Below are 21,465 nucleotides of genomic sequence, written 5' to 3'. Positions count from 1 at the left end.
CACATTTTTGATTTTAGCTGATTAGACTACGGTGGTACACTCTTCTCAGGACTGCCTGAGAACGATATAAGTCAGCTGCAGCTTGTTCAAGATGCAGCAGCAAGAACTTTAACCAAAGAGAGAAAACCTGAGCACATTTCTCGGGTTTTGGCATCGTTACACTGGCTGCCTGTGTCTTTTAGGAACGATTTTTAAATATTCTTAATTGTATATATAGCTCTGAATATTCTAATTCCTCCATATTTTTGGAGTGTCTCTCTCCTTACATCCCTAATCTTAACCTTAGATCTGCAAATACTGGTTTGCTTAGTGTTCCTAGAACCAAGCATAGAAGAATTGGTGATGTGGCCTTTTAATCTTAAGCATCAAAAATCTGGAATACTCTAACTGAGATACACTCGGCTTGTACTGTGGAACATTTCAAAACACTTCTAAAAACCTACTCTTTTAATTTGGCTTACTTATAGTATTACTTAATGCCTAATGATATATATTATATTTATATAAGTTGGTATATCAATTATACTTTATTCCAAATAATGTTTGTCTTTACTCACGATTTTTTAATTTCATCTCATATTTTTATGACACTATTGATTTATCTTTACAATCTATGTAAAGCACTTTGAGCCTGCATCTTAATGTATGAAAGGTGCTACATAAATAGTTATTATTATTATTATGAAATGTAAGTATATGTGAAAGCTGGTTGCCCTCAGCTGGTCTTAAGTATTCCACTACACTAGTGAGTGATGACAGTGCATACAGTGTCATGTGCACTTTAACTGTATATTTTATGAATAATGTTCAATTTTTTGAAAAATATTCCACTTCCCATTCCGACATCTCAGTACATCGCCTCCTCTACTTTTGTGACAAAGCCACTCTCAGGTTGGAGGAGCATCACCTTATATTCTGTCTCAGTAGCCTCCAACCTGATGGCATGAGCATTGATTTCTCAAACTTCTGGTAATTTCTGCCCCCACCCCTTTTCTGTTTATCTATTCTCCATTCTGGCTCCCTTCATGCCTTTTCTCTTCTCCTCAACTGCCCATCGCCTCACTCTGGTTGGCAACCCTCCTCCTTCCCGTTTGCCCATGGTCCTCTTGCTCTCTTCTATCAGATTCCATCTTCTTCAGCCTTTTACTTCTTCCACCCGTCACATCCCAGCTTCTCACGTCATCCCCCTCCCGACCCACCCGCCTTCCCCCTCACCTGGCTTCACCTATCACTTGCCGGCTTGTACTCCTTCACCTCGCACACCACTTATTCTATCTTCTTCCCCCTTCCTTTCCAGTCATGGCCCAAAATGGCAACTGTTCACTCCACTCCATGGATGCTGCCTGACCTGCTGAGTTCCTCCAGCATTGTTGCTTGTCATTCTGGATTTCTGGCATCTGCGGAATCTCTTGTTTCAAATGACACTATTCAACTAACAGCAGAGGGATTCTTAATTTTTTATGACATCTGGGTGACCAGAGAACTAAGATTATCTAGTCATAATTTTTAAGGGCCTTGCTGGGTGTGAGTTGACTGCACACTTACAGCATTTCAAAAGCACATGATTGGGTGTAACAAACTTTCGACCATCCAGAAGTTAGGAAAGGCACTAAATAAATGTAAGTTCCTTGCCTCAGAATATTTATTTTGAAATAATCATGTTTCTTCTTTTTACGTTGGTTTTGCATGTATCTGCTACTTCAAATACTTTAGCTCTAACATTATTTTCCAGTCTGCTTTTTCCACTTTTACCACTCTGTGAAAGAATAACTTTGAAACTATTTGCTCTTATGTTTTCTTGTGCCTCCCAGATCTGCTTCAGTGGCCTGAATGAATTACTTTCATGCCTGTGCAAATACATCAAAGCGCAAGAGATCCATCTGCTCTCTCAGGACATTGGAGTCCAATTTCACCACAGCAACTTAACCGAACTCCAGAATGCTAACAGTTAAAGGTCTATTCAATCACATTTGTCAATCTGTGATTATTAGTTGTACCCACTTTATAATTTTATCATCTTGAAAAATCCGATTTATCTAATTTATAGAAGTGATCTTTTCCACAGCTGTCACAGCTGCACAGTTGAAAGAAATTGTTTCCCTGCTGTATGCTCCCATTAGAGAAATCATCTGTACTAGGGAGTTTCCATTTAACTTCATTCAGACCAAAAAGAAACTGAACCAAGTTCTCTGTTTGAAAATAAACCTTTCAAAAGCTTCATTGTTCATTTGGCTTGAGCGAAATTATTTGCACTCAAAATAGTCTTTATGTAAATAGAATTTGCTAATGCATGCTTAAATCTTTCTTGTATTAATTAATAATTAGCCAAGGCTAAGGCAAGTATTTTGAATGTATTTGCTCAATGGAAGTCTTTAGTCTCTACTCAGTGTGCTACAGTTGTAGTGGCAATGGTCTTGAAATTTATTGTATAATGTTGTTTATTTCAGCACTCTGTGATTATAGATTCACCTTGGGCAAGGTGAAATGCAACAATGTTCATTTCACTCTGGGGATTCAATGGATGCATGAATCGTAACTGAGTGCCTAGTGGGCATTATAGTCTCTCAGCCAAAATCACCAGTTGAACATCCCTCAGTTTGTTGCTTTATCATTGTTGCTCCCACCCTGAACAACTGTGCTTACATAAGGTCACACCAAACTGGAGCCAGTACTTACCTTCCACCCACAATGGAATCAACCTATCCAAACCAGCAAACAGTCCTCTGCTCTGATCCCGAAATCAACCCTGCATCCACTCAGCCAGTGACCCCATCCTCCCCTATTGTCCAATTTTGTGATGGTCCAAGCATTAAACCATCAATCCCCAACAACTTCTCCCCTTCCTCCACCACAGACCCTGATTCTCTCCTGCCCAGGTTAATCAAAGACCCCATTCACCCCCAGCGTTCTCTCTTCTCACATCTTCCATCAAACAGAAGTTTAATTAAAGACTGGAGGCATGTGCCACCAGGCTCAAGGACAACTTCTACCCTACTCCTTAAAGACTATTAAATGATTTCCTAGTATAATAAGATGGACTCTTGATCTCACAGTCTACATGGTTATAATTTTGTACCTTGTTGCTTACTTATAATGCACTTTCCCTGAAGCTGTCACTGTGTAACACTGTATTCTGTTGCAACACAGACACAATGCTGGAGGAACTCAGCAGGTCAGGCAGCATCTATGGAAATGTGTGAGACCTTCTTCAGGGTCTCAGCCTGAAGCATCGACTGTTTGTTCATTTCCATGGATGATATCTGACCTGCTGAGTTACTCCAGCATTTTGTGCGTGTTGCTTTGAATTTCCAGCATCTGCAGAATCTCTTGTGCTTGCTGTATTCTGTTATTATTTTACCTTGTTCTACCTCAATGCACTGTGTAATGATTTGATGTGTATGAATAGTATGCAAGATAAGCTTTTCACCATACCTAGGTACACTGGACAATAATACACCAATTCCAATGCCAATACCATTAACTAGAGTTATGGCCCCAAATAGACCTCCAGTGGTAGATCTTTCACACCACTCTCTCCGCCCCTGAACCTAGCCTGAGTTCCAAATGCTACCCGAATTTACAGTTGTAGGCCTTGATAGCTAACCCAGTATCTCGATTATTATTTCTTCAATATACAGTACTTGTCACTTCATTGTGGCTTGCCAGCGAATCCATGAGGCTAAGGCTGAAGATGGCCTGTCCTGGCATTAGAGGACGGTGTATGCGTGTAAGGGTGAACAGGGCTTGTTTCCCTCCTGTTGCTTTGTTACATGGTATGTTGTGTTATGTTGCGTTCCGTGTGGTTCTGCCAAGTATTGTGGGCATGCTATGTTGGCACGGGAACGTGTGGCGACACTTGCCGGCTGCTCCCAGAACATCCTTTCGTGTGTTTGTTGTTAACACAAATGACACATTTCACTTCATGTTTCGATGTACATGTGATAAATAAATCGGAATCTTAATATGATTCCACATTTCAGCTTCATGTGTCATTCTGCTCCCATGATCTTCACATTAGCTGATATTAACAGTTTAAGCATTAAGGAGAAGTATTACATTGATGACAAATAAACAACTACATCTTATTGTTCAGATGTAATTATTTAGTTTTATGGCACCTCTTCTTGTCATCTTCTGAATTCTTCAGATCAATTGCTCCTTACTTATTACAGACAATTATCCCTTGCATCTCTTTCCCTGAGTGGAAATTCTTTCATAAATTTATTATGACTGAACGGACAGGACCAAGAAAATGAAGCACTGTAGGTAATATATCATAAACAAACTGAGAAAGACTATATGATATGCATTTCATTAATATGACCTCTGTACTGTAATGACCTTTCACAGCTTTAAACTTTAACTGTAATGATGACTTCAATTACAATTGTAATTGTGAGCCCAATTCTGTCTCTGAACTCATTTCTTTTCATTAATATCGAGCATGCAGAATTCTATGTTCTGTCAGTTCTAGTCTCACTAAAAAAGTGTTGACTTCAACTGAAAATGTCTATAGGTTTTAAAACAGTGATTTCACAGTATGTTCCACTTCCCCCTTAAAGTGCATATAAAATAGAATGTAAGATACAATTTGTCTTCCTTCTGGAGAAAGCACTTAAAGATGCTTCAATTTATTGAACAGACAGATTACTGTTTCTCTTCTTATTCACATTCTACCTGGCATGTGGCAAGGCAACTAATTGCCTGCAGAGACATTATTAGCTACATAAGGAGAGTTATTTGAAGGTTATTTTATTAGCTGTATCCTATTTAGTACAAGTCCAACCCTTTCCATTCCAAATAGGATATATTCATGGTGGTTTGGAGTTATAAGAAAAGATCTCAATACAAACCTAATGTTATATCATTGGAAGAGATCATCGCATCCCCATATGTTATTTGTATTTTTTTGTGTTCGCTTGGCAACACGCACATATTGATCAAGCAGCCAGGAATGCAAATTATTCCAGCCTGTTCTTGTTCTAGGAAATGTAATTTTAACTCCACCCATCCTCTGGAAAAATATTACATGTTAATGCTACAATTTTGAAAAAGAACAATTCATTGCGGCATGCGCCAGGCCATAAAATGGTGGAATAAATTTTGTGATGTAACTATAAGTAAAGTAGGTAAATTTTACTGGAAAGTTTCTCTGTAGACTCTAGCCACTTCCTCATGGACAGACATGGAAAGCTGAAAACAGCTCTAGGTTCCATCTTGTTGTCCAACTTAAAGGCAGAATTGGCAAAACCTAATGTGGTTAATTATGTGAAGTGATTGGATATGCTCTCTGCTATGTTGGAATATGTACGCATGTATTGTGTTGATTAGCAAATGAATTCCAGTTACCAAATTAGGCAGGACTTTCTATTTAGACAAGATAATTTATGTATCAGGTTTTCTTTCAACTGATTATATTGTGGTCACTGAGCTTTCGTGAGTAGAATGATGCTTTTTGATACAAATATTTTTTCTTGTTTATGCCACGTATTGAGGAAAATTGAACTCATTTAGACCATTATAATGTAAAGACCTAGAAACAATATGGAAAGCACAAACATTCTTTAAAAGGCAGAAATAAGTGGAGCTATTTCCAGTGATTAATGGTCCATTGGCTCCATCTGGTTGTTCAGTAAAGAAAAGGAACCTTAATCATAACTATCTGCTATTGTTACAAATACACTCGGTAGCTGATGAAAGAGTCTTGATGAAAGGTCTCAGTCTGAAACATTGAGAGTTTTCACTTTTCCATTGATGCTGCCTGGCCTGCTGAGTTCTTCCAGCATTTTGTGTGTGTTGCTTTGATTTCCAGCATCTGCAGATTTTCTCTTCTTCACAATAATGTGGCCACTGAGTGTACGGTTGTGGTTTTATGCTGCAACAGACCATTCACTTCAAGGTTTGATGTGTTGTGTGTTCAGAAGTGGTCTTCCGCACACCACTGATGTAACACATGGTTATTGGAGTTATTGTCACCTTCTTGTCAGCTTGAACCAGTCTGGTCCTCATTTCTCCTCTGATCTCTCTCATTAACAAGGCGTTTTCATCTCCTCCTCACTGATGATCAACACTGGCACTCCTCAAGGATACGTGTTTAGTCCACTGCTCTACTTTCTTTACACCCATAACTGTGTAGCTATGCACAGCTCAAGTACCATACATAAATTTGTTGAAGACATAACTGTTGTTTGCAGAATTTCAGATGATGATGAGCCATACAAGAACAAGATAAATCAACTGGTTGAGTGGTATTGCAACAGCAACCTTGCACTCAATGCCAGTAAGACCAAGGAATTGATGTGGGCTTCAGGAAGGTGAAGTCAAGGGAATACACATTATTGAGGGATCAGCAGTGGAAAGGGTGAGCAGTTTCAAGTTCCTGGGTATCAACATCTCTAAAGATTTATCCTGAGCTCAACATATTACACCTTACAAATAAGACACAACAGTGGTTATACTTCACATACTTAGCTCTTCACTGAAGACTCAAATATTTCTACAGATGTACTGTGGAGAGCATTCTAGTTGTTGCATCACCATCTGGTATAGAAGGGAAAAGCTGCAGAATGTTGTAAAGTCAGGCAGTTCCATCATGGGCACAACCTTCTCAGGATCCAGGACACCTTTGAAAGGCAATGCCTCAAAAACTGGCATCCATCATTAAGTACACCCATCTCCCAGGACATGCCCTCTTCTCCTGGCTACCATCAAGGAGATACAGGAGCCTGAATATACACATTCAATGTTTCAATGTTTCATGAACAGCTTCTTCCCCTGTATTGTAATGTACTGCTCCCACAAAGCAACAAATTTCACGACATATGCCAAATGAAATTAAACCTGATTCTAGGAAATGATGATCAATGAATGTTTCTGTTGTTGTTTTGCACCATTCTCTGTAAACTTTAGGACTATTGTGTAGGAAATCCCAGGAGGTCAACAGTTTCTAAGATACTCAAACCACCCAGTCTGGCACCAATGATTATTTCACAGTCAAAGTCATTTAGATCACATTTCTTACCCATTCTGATGTCTGAACTGAACAGCAACTGAACCACCTGACCACGTCTGCATGCTTTTATGGACTTAGGCTGCTGTGACATGATTGGCTGATTCGGTATTTGCATTAATAAGCAGGTGTATAAGTGTACCTAATAAAGTGGCCATTTATTATAGAGTCTTAATGGAATAACCCTAGTGGAGGCTGGACAAGATCTCCCCTTTGGTCACATTCCATTCTGCTAATTTATGAATCCATATCTAAAGCTAACAGAGCATTGATTTTCGATCAAAATGAGCTGACTCTAAATGGATTTTAACCAAGAGAAGGTCTGCAGATGCTGGAAACTCGAGGCAGCATCTATGGAAAAAAGTACAGTCAATGTTTTGGGCCGAAACCCTTCAGCAGCACAGTCCATAGATGCTGCCTGGTCTGCTGAGTTCCTACAGCACATTGTGTGTGTTGCTATAATTGAATTTTACTCACTCTAAGTCAAATAATATGCAATTCTATAGGTTGTTGCAATGACTAAGGTCACTGGAAGAAATATGGCAAGATAATAACTTGATATTATATTATATTATATTATTTTATATCCCCTAATCTGAGGAAAGACATTCTTGCCATAGAGGGAGTACAAAGAAGGTTCACCAGATTGCTTTCTGGGATGGCAGGACTTTCATATGAAGAAAGACTGGATCGACTAGGCTTATACTCACTAGAATTTAGAAGATTGAGGGGGGATCTTATTGAAACGTATAAAATTCTAAAGGGATTGGACAGGCTAGATGCAGGAAGATTGTTTCCGATGTTGGGGAAGTCCAGAACGAGGGGTCACAGTTTAAGGATAAAGGGGAAGCCTTTTAGGACCGAGATGAGGAAAACCTTCTTCACACAGAGAGTGGTGAATCTGTGGAATTCTCTGCCACAGGAAACAGTTGAGGCCAGTTCATTGGCTATATTTAAGAGGGAGTTAGCTATGGCCCTTGTGGCTAAAGGGATCGGGGGTATGGAGAGAAAGCAGGTACAGGGTACTGAGTTGGATGATCAGCCATGATCATACTGAATGGTGGTGCAGGCTCGAAGGGCTGAATGGCCTACTCCTGCACCTATTTTCTATGTTTCTATAAGCCCCAGAAGCTAAACAACCACAGCTTCCTCACTTATGTTTATCAAATGTTCTCATGGGGGTTAATTAAATGAATTATAATTTAACTATAACAAAGATTATTTTACTGTGATCAATGTGAACATAAGAACATAAGAAATAGGAGCAGGAGTAGGCAATCTGGCCCGTCGAACCTGCTGCACACCATTCAATATGGCTGATCTAGCCATGGACTCATCTCCGCCTACCTGCCTTGTCCACATAACCCTTAATTCCTCTACTATGCAAAAGTCTATCCAACCTTGTTTTAAATATATTTACTGAGGTAACCTCCACTGCTTCATTGGGCAGAGAATTCTACACATTCACCACTCTCTGGGAAAAGCATATATATATGATGTGCATTTTATCTCCACAGTAAAATAGACATTATTTCCTTTTCGCCTTTCCCTTCTGAAGTCATGCCAATATGTTTAATTGGTTTGCATTCTGGCCTTGCCTATGACCTTAAAGATGATGGTTTAAGGAACTGGCAAGATAGTTACAATAGTCGCATTTAGGTGGATGTTAGTCAGACACATGAATATAAATAATGTACAAATGTTTGTACAGGCAGAAGAGATTTAATACATTTGCCATCATGTTCGACAGACGTCAGAGGCTGAAGGTTCTGTAGCTGTATTGCACCGTCCTGTATTCTACATATGTGATAGGGGACTCTATAGTTAGGGGGTCAGACAGGTGATTCTGTGGACGCAGGAAAGAAGCACGGATGGTAGTTTGCCTCCCAGGTGCCAGAGTCCAGAATGTTTCTGATCACATCCACGATATCCTGAAGTGGGAAGGAGAACAGCCAGAGGTCGTGGTACATATTGGTGCCAATGACATAGGCAGGAAAAGGATGGAGGTCCTGAAAGCAGACTACAGGGAATTAGGAAGGATGTTGAGAAGCAGAATCACAAAGATAGTCATCTCGGGATTACCGCCTGTGCCATGTGACAGTAAGTATAGGAATAGAGTGAGATGGAGGATAAATGCGTGGCTGAGGGATTGGAGCAGGGGGCAGGGATTCAGATTTCTCGATCATTGGGACCTCTTTTGGGGCAGGTGTGACCTGTACAAAAAGGATGGTTTGCACTTGAATCCTAGGGGGACCAATATCCTGGTGGGGAGGTTTGCTAAGGTTATTGGGGAGAGTTTAAACAAGGATTGCTGAAGGATGGGAACCAAACAGAAGAGGCGGTTGGCTCACAAATAGAGAAAGCTTGGAGACAATGTGAGAGGGAGGATAGGCAGGTGATAGAGAAGGGATACACTCAGACTGATGGTTTGAGATGTGTCCATTCTAATGCAAGGAGTATTATGAACAAAGTGGATGAGCTTTGAGCATGGATCAATACTTGGAGCTATGATGCTGTGGCCATTACAGAGACGTGGATGGCTCAGGGACAGGAATGGTTACTACGAGTGCCAGGCTTTAGATGTTTCAGAAAGGACAGGAAGGGAGGCAAAAGAGGTGGGGGCATGGCACTCTTGATCAGATATAGTGTCACGGCTGCAGAAAAGGAGGAAGACATGGAGGGATTGTCTACAGAGTCTCTGTGGGTGGAAGTGAGGAACAGGAAGGGGTCAATAACTCTATTAAGTGTTTTTTATAGACCACCCAATAGTAACAGGGACATCAAGGAGCAGGTAGGGAGACAGATTCTGGAAAGGTGTAATAATAACAGAGTTGTTGTGGGGGGAGATTTTAATTTTCCAGATATCGATTGGCATGTCTCTAGAGTGAGGGGTTTAGATGGGGCAGAGTTTATTAGGTGTGTTCAGGAAGGTTTCTTGACACAATATGTAGATTAAGCTGTACTTGATCTGCTGTTGGGAAATGAACCTGGTCAGGTGTCAGATCACTCAGTGGGAGAGCATTTTGGAGACAGTGATCACAATTCTGTCTCCCTTACCATAGCATTGCAGAGGGATAAGAACAGACAAGTTAGGGAAGTATTTAATTGGACTAAGGGGAAATATGATGCTATCAGGCAGGATCTTGGAAGCATAAATTGGGAACAGATGTTCTCAGGGAAATGTACAGAAGAAATGTGGCAAAGGTTCAGGGGATACTTGCATGGAATTCTGCATAGGTACATTCCAATGGGACAGGGAAAGGATGGAAGGGTACAGGAACCGTGGTATACAAAAGCTGTTGTAAATCTAGTCAAGAAGAAAAGGAGAGCTTATGAAAGGTTCAAAAATCTAGGTAATGTTAGAGATCTATATAATGATGGAGATATAGAAGATTATAAGGCTAGCAGGAAGGAGCTTAAGAAAGAAATTAGGAGAGCTAGAAGGGGACATGAGAAGGCCTTGGTGGACAGGATTAAGGAAAACCCCAAGGCATTCTACAAGTATGTGAAGAGCAAGAGGATATGACGTGAGAAATAGGACCAATCAAGTATGACAGTGGAAAAGTGTGCATGGAACTGGAGGAGATAGCAGAGGTACTTCATGAGAACTTTGCTTCAGTATTCACTATGGAAAAGGATCTTGGCGATTGTAGGGATGACTTATAGTGGACTGAAAAGCTTGAGCATGTAGATATTAAGAAAGTGGATGTGCTGGAGCTTTTGGAAAGCATCAAGTTGGATAAGTCACCAGGATCAGACGAGATGTACCCCAGGCTACTGTGGGAGGTGAGGGAGGAGATTGCTGAACCTCTAGCAATGATCTTTGCATCATCAATGGGGACAGGAGAAGTTCCGGAGGATTGGAGGGTTGCGGATGTTGTTCTATTATTCAAGAGAGGGAGTAGAGATAGCCCAGGAAATTATAGACCAGTGAGTCTTACTTCAGTTGATGGAGAAGATCCTGAGAAGCAGGATTTATGAACAGTTACAGAGGCATAATATGATTAGGAATAGTCAGCATGGCTTTGTGAAAGGCAGGTCGTGCCTTACGAGCTTGATTGAAGTTTTTGAGGATGTGACTAAACACATTGATGAAGTTAGAGCAGTATATATAATGTATATGGATTTCAGCAAGGCATTTGAAAAGTTACCCCATGCAAGGCTTATTGAGAAAGTAAGGAGGCATAGGATCCAAGGGGACATTGCTTTGTGGATCCAGAACTGGCTTGCCCACAGAAGGCAAAGAGTGGTTGTAGATGGGTCATATTCTGCATGGAGGTTGTTGACCAGTGGTGTGCCTCAGAGATCTGTTCTTGGACCCCTACTCTTTGTGATTTTTATAAATGATCTGGATGAGGAAGTGGAGGGATGGGTTAGTAAATTTATGACACAGAGGCTGGGGGTGTTGTGGATAGTGTGGAGGGCTGTCAGTGGTTACAGCGGGACATTGATAGGCTGCAAAACTGGGCTGAGAAGAGGCAGATGGAGTTCAACCCAGGTAGGTGTGAAGTGGTTCATTTTGGTAGGTCAAATATGATGGCAGAATATATTTTAAATGGCAAGACTCTTGGCAGTGTGGAGAATCAGTGGGATCTTGGGACCGAGTCCATAGGACACTCAAAGCAGCTGCACAGGTTGACTGTGTGGTTAAGAAAGCATTCAGTGCATTGGCCTTCATTAATCATGGGATTGAGCTTAGGAGCTGAGAGGTAATGTTGCAGCTATATAGGACCCTGGTCAGACCCCACTTGGAGTACTGTGCTCAGTTCTGGTCGCCTTACTACAGGAAAGATGAGTAAACCATAGAAAGGGTGCAGAGGAGATTTACAAGGATGTTGCCTGGATTGGGGAGCATGCCTTATGAGAATAGGTTGAGTGAACTCGGCCCTTTCTCCTTGGAGCAACAGAGGATGAGAGGGAATCTGATAGAGGTGTATAAGATGATGAGAGGCATTGATCGTGTGGATAGTCAGAGGCTTTTCCCAGGGCTGAAATGGCTAACACAAAAGGGCATGGTTTTAACGTGCTTGGAAGTTGGTACAGAAGAGATGTCAGGGGTATGTTTTTTACGCAGAGAGTGGTGAGTGTGTGGAATGGGCTGCCGGCAATGGTGGTGGAGGCGGATACAATAGGGTCTTTTAAGAGCCTCCAGGACAGGTATACAGAGCTCAGAAAAATAGAGGGCTATGGGTAACCCTAGGTAATTTCTAAGGTAAGGACATGTTCGGCTCAGCTTTCTGGGCCAAAGGGCCTGTATTGTGCTGTAGGTTCTCTCTGTTTCTGTTTCAGTGTATTACTACAGTGTGATACTGAGGATGGCTCAAAGCCCTGCTATGAACACATAATACTGACAATTATAATCCTCTTCTAACTTCCTCCAATAACCTATTTAATTTGGCTTTATCCTATCGAAGATATTCCCTTTGTCCATTTTATCCTTTTGTCAGGGTCCGGTCGGGTCCGGAATCCGCGTTCCGGGTCTCGATCCGGTCCAATTGCTCCGGACTCCGGGTCTTGCAGCTGTCCCTCCCGGCCCCTTTGAGCCTGTTAAGATCAGCCTGGATCAAGGAGGCACACCAGTGGCCAATTCGACTGCAGGTGTTTATAAGGGGCCATGGGACGGAGACTGGGTGGGTGGTTGTTTTGTATCCTGTTCTGCCCTGGTTGCTGGACTGTTCTGTGTATGCTCTATCTGGTTGGTCTTGTTCCCCTGCTTCTCTCCTGTGTGCTGGTCCTGCTGTTCCGCCTTATTCTCCTTGCTTGTGCTGCCACGCTGTTGGTTGCCTTTCCCAATTTACCGATGTACCTGGTGGATCACTGTAGTTTTGCTGCTTACCCTGGACCCAGCTTCCTACCCGTTGCCTCTGTCAGGTGGGTCTGGCTGGACTGCTGCTGCCCAGTGGGGGTTCTGCCCCTCCCACCTATTGCTCCCTAAGGGTTGTGCCCCGCACCTGCCCAGGTGTCTGTGACTGGCCCAGGCCTCTGTGTTCCTGCCTGGGAGGTGGCCCTGCCCGGGATCCCTGCGGCCCGCCATGAGGAATCTGCCTGCCTGCCTCCCTGTCCCCCTCGTCTGAACTCTTGGATCCAGCCCTGCCTGCATTAACCCTTACATGCCATGGCATCCCCATCCTGTCCTCCCCCTAGTACTTCAGTGTGTGCATCCTGCGTTTGGGTCCATCCGGCCCCTGTTCCTGACACCTTTTCTGCAGTTTAAAACTGCCTCTTTCATCTTTCCCTGTTCTGACGATACTGCAGATGTTGGAAAATTGAAACAAAAAGCAGGAAAACTCAGATAGTCAGGCAGTATTTGTGAAAAGAGAAATAGTCAATGTTTTACAACTGTTCTGAGGACTGCTTATGGTGGCAGATCTGAAACATTAACTGTTCCTCTTTCTACAGCTGGTGCTCATCTCGGTTTTCCTGTTTTTCCATCTGCATCTGTAAGTTCCACCAGGTTCGGAAACAGTCATAACCCATCAACCATCAGGCTTTTGAACCACAGGGGATAACTTCACTCAATTTCACTTGCCCCATCACTGAGCTCACTGGTTGAACACCTAGTTGTTGTGGTCTTTCATTGATTCTATTATGATTGTTTTTCTATTATGGATTTATTGAGTATGCCCACTAGAAAATGAATTGCAGGGTTGTATATGGTGACATGTGTACATTGATAACAAAATTGACTTTGAACTTTGAACTTTAATGCTTTTCTAATACTGTTGTTATGATGTATTTGGAATCCCCTTATAAAATATGATTCTATGGGATGGAACTTTGAATGTTATGAAGAAAATGAAGACCCACCAACAACGTAGCAAGGATGAACTTATAGGGTAAAGGCCTATCTTTAAGCTTGCTTTGTGTTTCATTCGAATACCATAGGGAAGCTACGATGAGATGCTCAAAATGAGAAATGGATTGCAAAGGAGGAGGTGTTAAAACGGTGATTTCCTGAACCTCAGATTCACAACAATGGGCAGAGTAGAATTCTTCATTGATGAAATAATCTGGCCTGCACTCGGCTTCCCCAGAGTACAGACAAGTATATGGGAAAATGGAAAAAGAGTGTTCTCAAGTTGAGAAGAGAGTGTGAATCATGCTGTGGTAGCATAGGGATGGATTATAATAAACAGGAGTGCAAAGGTTGAAACCAGATGTGCAAGATTAAAGCTGGTGAATGTAACCACTTTGGGGGAAGCTACCACAGAGAGACAGGCTGCCACTTCGTCCTATATTCAGTGGAGCAAGGTAATTTCAGATTAACGCTCAACCCAACGGTTTCCTGGAAAACCTGCCTGTTTGAAAACCAGAGCTCGGTAACCGTAGTGGAGGCAACAGCAGGGATTGCACCAGAACATTCTCATTGTTCACAGCTGCTTTCTTGTGGGAGACGGATTGCTCTGAGGCTTGGCCGGAGACATTACGTGACACACTTTGAAGACTAGGATATCTGATCTGCACCTTGGAGGCCCGCACGATCTGATCTTTTAAAATGTCTTTGGTGCCATGGATAATAACGAGCAGCAGCAACACTGGTTGTGCCAGCATGCTGATCACAGATGTGGGGAGAAGGCATCTGAAGAGCCTTGCATATGTTTGCTCCTTCTTCTGCTGGGTCTCCCATACCTTGCCATCCTCGTCCTTCCCAGATACTGGAACAACTTGCACATATCAGATATGGATTTGCCTGAAAACAGCTCTTCCCAATTCAGAGACAGTGACCACAACACCCTGACCTTTACTATAGCCTTGGACGGGGACAGAAGCAGACAATACAAGACCATAAAACAGAGGAGCATAATTAGGCTATTCAGCCCCTTGAGCCTGTTCTGCCATTCCATCATGACTGATTTATTATCCTACCTTTTCCCTGTAATCTTCGACACCTGACTAATCAAGAACCTATCAATCTCTGCTTAAAATATACTCAAAAACATAACCTCTGCAGCCATATGTGGCAATGAATTCCACAGATTCAGCCCCCTCTGGCTAAAGACATTCTTCCACATCTCTGTTCTAAATGGACATCCCTCTATTCTGAGGCTTTGGTCTAGATTCATCCTCTCCACATCCACTCTGTCCAAGTCTTCTAATACTCAATAGGCATGGGAAAGTAATTAATTGGGGGAGGTTGCACTACGTTGCTGTGAGGCAGAACTTAAGAGTGTAAATTAGGAGCAGATGTACTCAGGGAAATGCAAAACAGAAATGTAGAGGTTATATTGAGAGCATTTGCATGGGCTTCTGGATAGGTTTGTCCTATTGGGGCAGAGAAAGGATGGAAGGGGAAAAGACCATCTGGAACATCTAGTCAAGAGATCTTTCTCTTTAGGTTTAGAAAGCAAGTATCAGACAGGGCTCTAAAGAACTACAAGGTTGTCAGGAAGGAGCTTAAGAATTGACTTAGGAGAGCTAGAAGGGGTCATGAGAAGGCCTTTGCGAGTAGGAAAACCCCAAGGCATTCTATCCATACAGGAAGAACAGGAAGATGACAGTAGTGGTGCTCTTGACAAGATATTACAGTGAGTTGTGAATGCAGCTTGGTACATCACACAAACTAGACTCTCTTCCATTGATTTGGCCAACAATTCTGGCTGCCTTTGGAAAGCAGCCAGCATAATCAAGAACCCCTCCCGCTCTATCCTTCTCTCTTCTCCCCTCTCCTGATACGAAAGCACATATCACCAGACTCAAGGAGAGCATCTATCCAATTGCTATCAGGTTCTTAAATGAACCTCTCATATGCTAAAGATGAATTCTTGATGTCCCAGTCTACCTTGTCATCCCTTTGATCTCCAGTTATTTACCTTCACTGCACTTCCTTTGCAGCTGCTACACTGTATCATGCATCCTGCAGTCAGTTTTCTTTTCATTACATTGATGTGGTTATGTATCGTATGATCTGCCTAGATGGTTTGCAAAACATTTTTTCACTGTATGTTGGTGCATGTGATAATAATAAACCAATTATCAATGTTGTAGTGTTGGGCAATGAAGGGTTACATGATCTTGTAGAACTCTTCATTGATGCCCTAGTCTGGTTTGGTACTCGTGTTTCTTTCAGTGCTTCAACGTGGCAATGCGTTGGCCCTCCATTGAGGAATACAATACTTGACAATAAGCCGGTTGTTTCTTTGTATCTGTTTAACCTGATGCCAAGATTAAAGGCTTCAAAAGTCATTGAGCTTTAAATCTCAATCCTGGCAAGTTTCACCTGGTTATGCGGATCATAATAGTAGACAATGGGAAAGTAAGTTTACTGTGTATGATTATGATATCGCTATTCCATGAAATAGACTTCTCAATTTTAGCTAAGTTCACAGATCATGTACAGCACTTGCAGGGTTGACTGGCCAAGAGAAGTTTTCAGATTTGAACACTGTGGTGAACTACATATACCTGTCTGGACTGCTCCTGTGGCTCCTCCCACAAACCCCTGTATAAAGGTGATTGAGGCCTGAGCCCGGCCTCATTCTCCAGGATGTAGTGTTGTTCATTCCTCCAGTCAATAAAAGCCGATATCTCACTTCTTACGTCTCAGAGTGAGTTATTGATGGTGCATCAAACACTTCGCCTAGGTCAATGACAAGTGATTCATTCTGCTTAATCGCTATATCTTTACTCGTGATTGTTTGGTATAATTAATGCCTACTTAAGCCACTTCAAAAGGCACTTGAGAATTAGCTATGCTGCTATAAGTCTACTATGAAACCACATGTAGACCAAATCAAGTAATGGAGGCACATTTTCTTCCTTAAAGGAAATTCAGAACAGATGGTCTTCTCTGATGACATGGTCACTATTATTTAACCCTTTGGTATCTACTTCCTCAGCCTTATCACAGAATATGCATACTGCGAGTCTGAAGGCTGACATATCTGCGGCCACTAAAAAGATTATTATTTATAGTAAAGGTGATTGGAAAGCAGATCTGACATCTATTTTCCTTCAGTTTTTTGAGAACATTGATAGGTGACGTTTCTCTAATCTTAATTTGTAACTGCTAGGTTGAATATGGGACTACACACACAGCATGCTGGAGGAACTCAGCAAATCAGGCAGCATCTATGGAGAGGGATAAATAGTGAGAGACCCTCTTTCACTGCTCCCCCTCTGTGGTCTCTGCTTCTCTAAAACTCTATGACCATGTGCTCAGCTTGTATACCTCCCCCTCCCCCCACATTCCTATTCTGGCTTCTTGTTCCCACCCCTCGCATCCTTTCAAGTCCTGATGAAGGTTTCCACCCTAAATGTCAACTGTTTAATCCTCTCCATCCTGCCTGACCTGATGAGGACCTCCAGCATTTTGTGTGGTTACTCTGGATTTCCAGCATCTGAACTTAGCAGAACTATTGAGAACTATATTTTCCATGGTCACTCTCCAGTTTAAGGTCCTGCCAAGAATCTATGGTTTGCTTTATCTGTGTGTTTTCTATCTTCCTGAAAGCAGAATGTGTTTAGTGCTGGCAGCATAACTAGTTGAAGATTGTGGATATCTAGAAAATTACCTAAAGCAACTCTTACAACACTGGTTTGGAACTGCAAAATCTGGCAAAGAACCAATGGGTAAAATAGCACCCTCCTGTACAACAAATCTACATAATGTGGTAATTGCACTTCAACAGATAAACCACTTTCTGTAGTTCCAGGCATAATTCCAACAATAAAAGAGGACTCATCTGTGGATCTGAATGAGTACACCATGGTTGTTATGGACTTTATTAAGACAATTTCAGGTAAGTGTGTCTCCACAAAATCATTCAGTCTCCCCCAATCAGAAGCCCTGGATGAACCATGAGACCCAGAATCTGCTGAAAGCCAGACAAGAGGCATTCAGGTCTGTTGACCAGAAACGGACCAGTTACAATCTTTGGAAAGCCATCTCACAGGCAGAGTAGTAATTCTAGGCTAAATTTGAATTAATGAAGGATTCTCGACAGTTGTGGCAGTACTTGAATACTATCACCTCTAATAAATTTAAATCAAGCAACCTGGATGGCAACAGGGCTTCACTTCCAGATGATCTCAATGACTTCTATACTTGCTTTGACCGTCAAAACATGGAGGAGCCACTATGAGCTCCCAGGGTACTCAAAGAGCTTGTGATCTCATTCTTTGAGGCCGACATGCGAGCAGCCTTCAGGAATGTGAACCCACAAGACGAATCCAATTCAGATGGGGTTCCTGGCCAAATACTAAAGACCTGTGCTGACTAACTGGCTGGAGTGTTCACTGAGGTATTTAACCTCACTTCAGCAATCTGAGGTACCCACCAGCTTCATGCAGGCTTTAGTAATACCGGTGCCAAAGAAGAACATGATAACCTGCCTCCAGGACTATTGTCCAGTAGTGATGAAGTATCTTGAGAGGTTGGTAATGAAACATGTCAACTCCTGGCTCAGAAGTGACTTAGATCCTCTCCAATTTGCTTAATGGAGCAACGAGTCCACAGCAGATGCCATCTCATTGGCTCTTCACTCAACCTTGGAATATCTGGACAGCAAAGATGCATACATCAGGATGCTCTTTATCAACTACATCTCAATATTCAATACCATCATCTCCTCAAAGCTAATCAATAAGCCCCAAAACCTTGGCTTCAATACCTCCTTGTGCAATTGAATTCTTGATTTACTCACTTGCAGACTACAGTCAGTACAGATCGGCAACAACATCTCTTCCACTATTTCCAAGGCTGTGTCCTTAGCCCCTTGCTCTACTCACTTTATATTTATGACTGTGTGGCTAAGCACAGCTCCAATATCGTATTCATGTTTTCTGACAACACCACTGTCGTAGGCCGAGTCACAGGTAGTGATGAATGAGTATGTAGGAAGGAGATTGAAAATCTGGTGGAGTGGTGCCATAACAGCAACCTCTTATTCATTGTCAGCAAGACCAAGGAGCTGATTATTGACTTCAGGAGAAGGAAACTAGAGGGTCCGTGGGCCAGTCCTCATTGGAAGATCAGAGGTGGAGAGGGTTAGTAACATTAAATTCCTGGGTTTTATTATTTTAGAGAACCTGTCCTGGCCCAGCACGAAAGTGCAATTAGGAAGGAAGCTCAGCAGTTCCTTTACTTCATTAGGAGTTTGTGAAGATGCAGCATGACATCTAAAATATTGACAAACTTCTATAGATGTGTAGTGGAGAGTGGATTGACTGGTTGCATCACAGCCAGGCATGGAAACACCAGTGCACTTGTACAAGAAATCCTACAAACAGTGGTCAATACGGTCCAGTCCATCGCAGGAGAAGTCCTCCCAACAATTGAGCACAACTACATGGAACATTGTCACAGGAAGGCAACATCCATCATCAGGGACCCAACCACCAAGGACATGCTCTCTTTTTGTTTCTGCAATCAGGATGAAGGTACAGGAGTCTCAGGACTCACACCACCAGGTCAGGGAGCAGTTATTATGCCTCAACCATCAGGCTCTTGAAACAAAGGAGATAACTGCATTCAACTTCATTGCCAATCAGCAAAATGTTTCCACAACCTATGAACTCACTTTCAAAACTCTTCGTCTCATGCTCTCGATATTTATTGCTTTTTTATTATTATTATTTCTTTCTTTTCATATTTGCACAGTTTGTTGTCTTTTGCATTCTGGTGGAATGCCCAGTTGGTGCAATTTTTCATTGATTCTATTTTGGTTATTATTCTATTATAGATTTATTGAGTATGCCCACAAGAAAATGAATCTCAGGGCTACATATAGTGACATATATGTACTTTGATAATAAGTTTACTTTGAACTTTGAGATTACTCTCCTACGCTGCCACTTCTCCCCACACATTTCTATCTCTATTTTATGAAGGTTCACTGATTTCACATTTGTTTGATTATTTCAGAGATGTCAAAGTCAGTCAATCCAGAGTTCAGCTCCATGTTTGCACTGTGGCTGTTTTGAGGTCAGGAACCAAATGGTTTTTTCAGACCCCAGTGGAGGAACATTAAGCAGGAAACTTGTGGGTATATTTTAAAAAAACACTTGATAAACTCTTGCATCATTCTACTGATGATTAAATGCATTGATTGGATAGTTTATGCTCAGGGTGGGGTTGTCCTGCTTTTTGTGGACATAACATAAGACTTGGAATGTTTCTCTAACCGTGATGTGTTATAAATACCTTGAATATAGTGAGAAGATTTCCTCTCAAATATATTCCCGGTGAAATCATAAAGCTATCTAAAAGAACAGTTCCCAATTTTTCCTGGAAACATTTCTCGAACAAAATCTTCCTACTGACAATGTTAATTAATTTCAGACATGCTGACATAATTTGTTATTTTAGTTCTCTTTTATTCTTTTGTTCATGATTTTTTAATTTAGATTGGTTAGTAAAATTGTCATGAGGCTGTAAGCTCTGAATAAATTTCACAACATTGAAAGTCTGAGACAGTGTACATTTGGAAGTTTGGAGCAGTTCGAATAAATTAAGGATACTTGTCATCCTGCAGTGTTAATAATTAAGTCATGGGTCTTGGGCCGCCCTTTATCTTAAATCTGTTGCTGTGGTAACAGCTGTGGGTTATGGCCTCCACTGAGCATTGAGTAAAGCAAGTCCAAGATCACAAAGTACATTCCATTCACTTCCAGATTTATAACACTGTCAGAGAGAATGGTTGGTGTGAGGCATGAGGTCATACTGCACAAGAAACTGATTTAGACTGACTGAAGAGGACTACAAATAACAGGAGGTAAGCAAAGCACTAAATTATCCAAATTTAATCTCTAAAGTTTTATGGTTTATTAGCTTTATCATCTGTTTATTCATTGCCGTAACTTTAAGATCAGCATTTCAGTGTTAAGATCAAAATTGTCTTTTGTGGAAGGAGAAGGTACAGGAATTACATAGTATCTTTTGCAACCAAAGAAGGAACAACATTGAAAGATTAAAAATCTTGAGTGTATTGTTAATAGCTCCTCTAACATATAAAATAAAGTGTTGCTGTCATCACAAATTCTTAGGGGAAAATCCTTCTGGAATAATATAAAAATTAGCATAAACAAAGGACAAGCAGGTTCCTTCTTGGCTCACTTGTGTTCCAGATTTTGGAAGCATTTTTCTTCCGATTCTTTTCAACATCACAGTATAGCATTGATGGTTTGGCTCATCGTGAAAATACAATGAGTTACCCTTCATTCCTATGCATATAACTATTTTATACTGTGGTTAGTGTTCTACGTAAAGCTAACTGTTTTTTCCATTGCCTTCTGCCAAAATATATTGAGCTGTATGGGCTTGAGTAGCCTTAGCAACATAAAATGTTGGTTTCAAATGAGCAATATGATGTCATCATTCAATCAGTAGCAATCATCATTTTATTTATTAACTTCCATTACAGTGGTGTTCCTTGTATCCGACTGTGGTTAACTGTTGGATCTGGATGGATTTAGCTACTTACATATGGAGTTTACACCTCAGATGACAACCTGATCCC

The 21,465-nt window shown here is 41.5% G+C and overlaps 1 protein-coding gene across 1 annotated transcript in view; it reads left to right on the top strand.

Moving 5' to 3' along the window:
- The first annotated feature begins 20,576 nt into the window (after positions 1-20,576).
- LOC140727567 (exosomal polycystin-1-interacting protein-like) overlaps positions 20,577-21,465 on the top strand; it is a 41,714-nt gene continuing 40,825 nt past the window's right edge. Inside the window, exon 1 of the mRNA XM_073045056.1 lies at positions 20,577-20,721. The gene's annotated coding sequence lies outside the window, so the exon portion shown is untranslated. The remainder of the gene's footprint in view (positions 20,722-21,465) is intronic.

Source organism: Hemitrygon akajei, chromosome 5 (assembly GCF_048418815.1).
Source record: "Hemitrygon akajei chromosome 5, sHemAka1.3, whole genome shotgun sequence".
NCBI lineage: Eukaryota > Metazoa > Chordata > Chondrichthyes > Myliobatiformes > Dasyatidae > Hemitrygon > Hemitrygon akajei.
The sequence above is the reverse complement of the archived record's forward strand: the minus strand, read 5'-3'. Positions and strand labels throughout refer to the sequence as shown.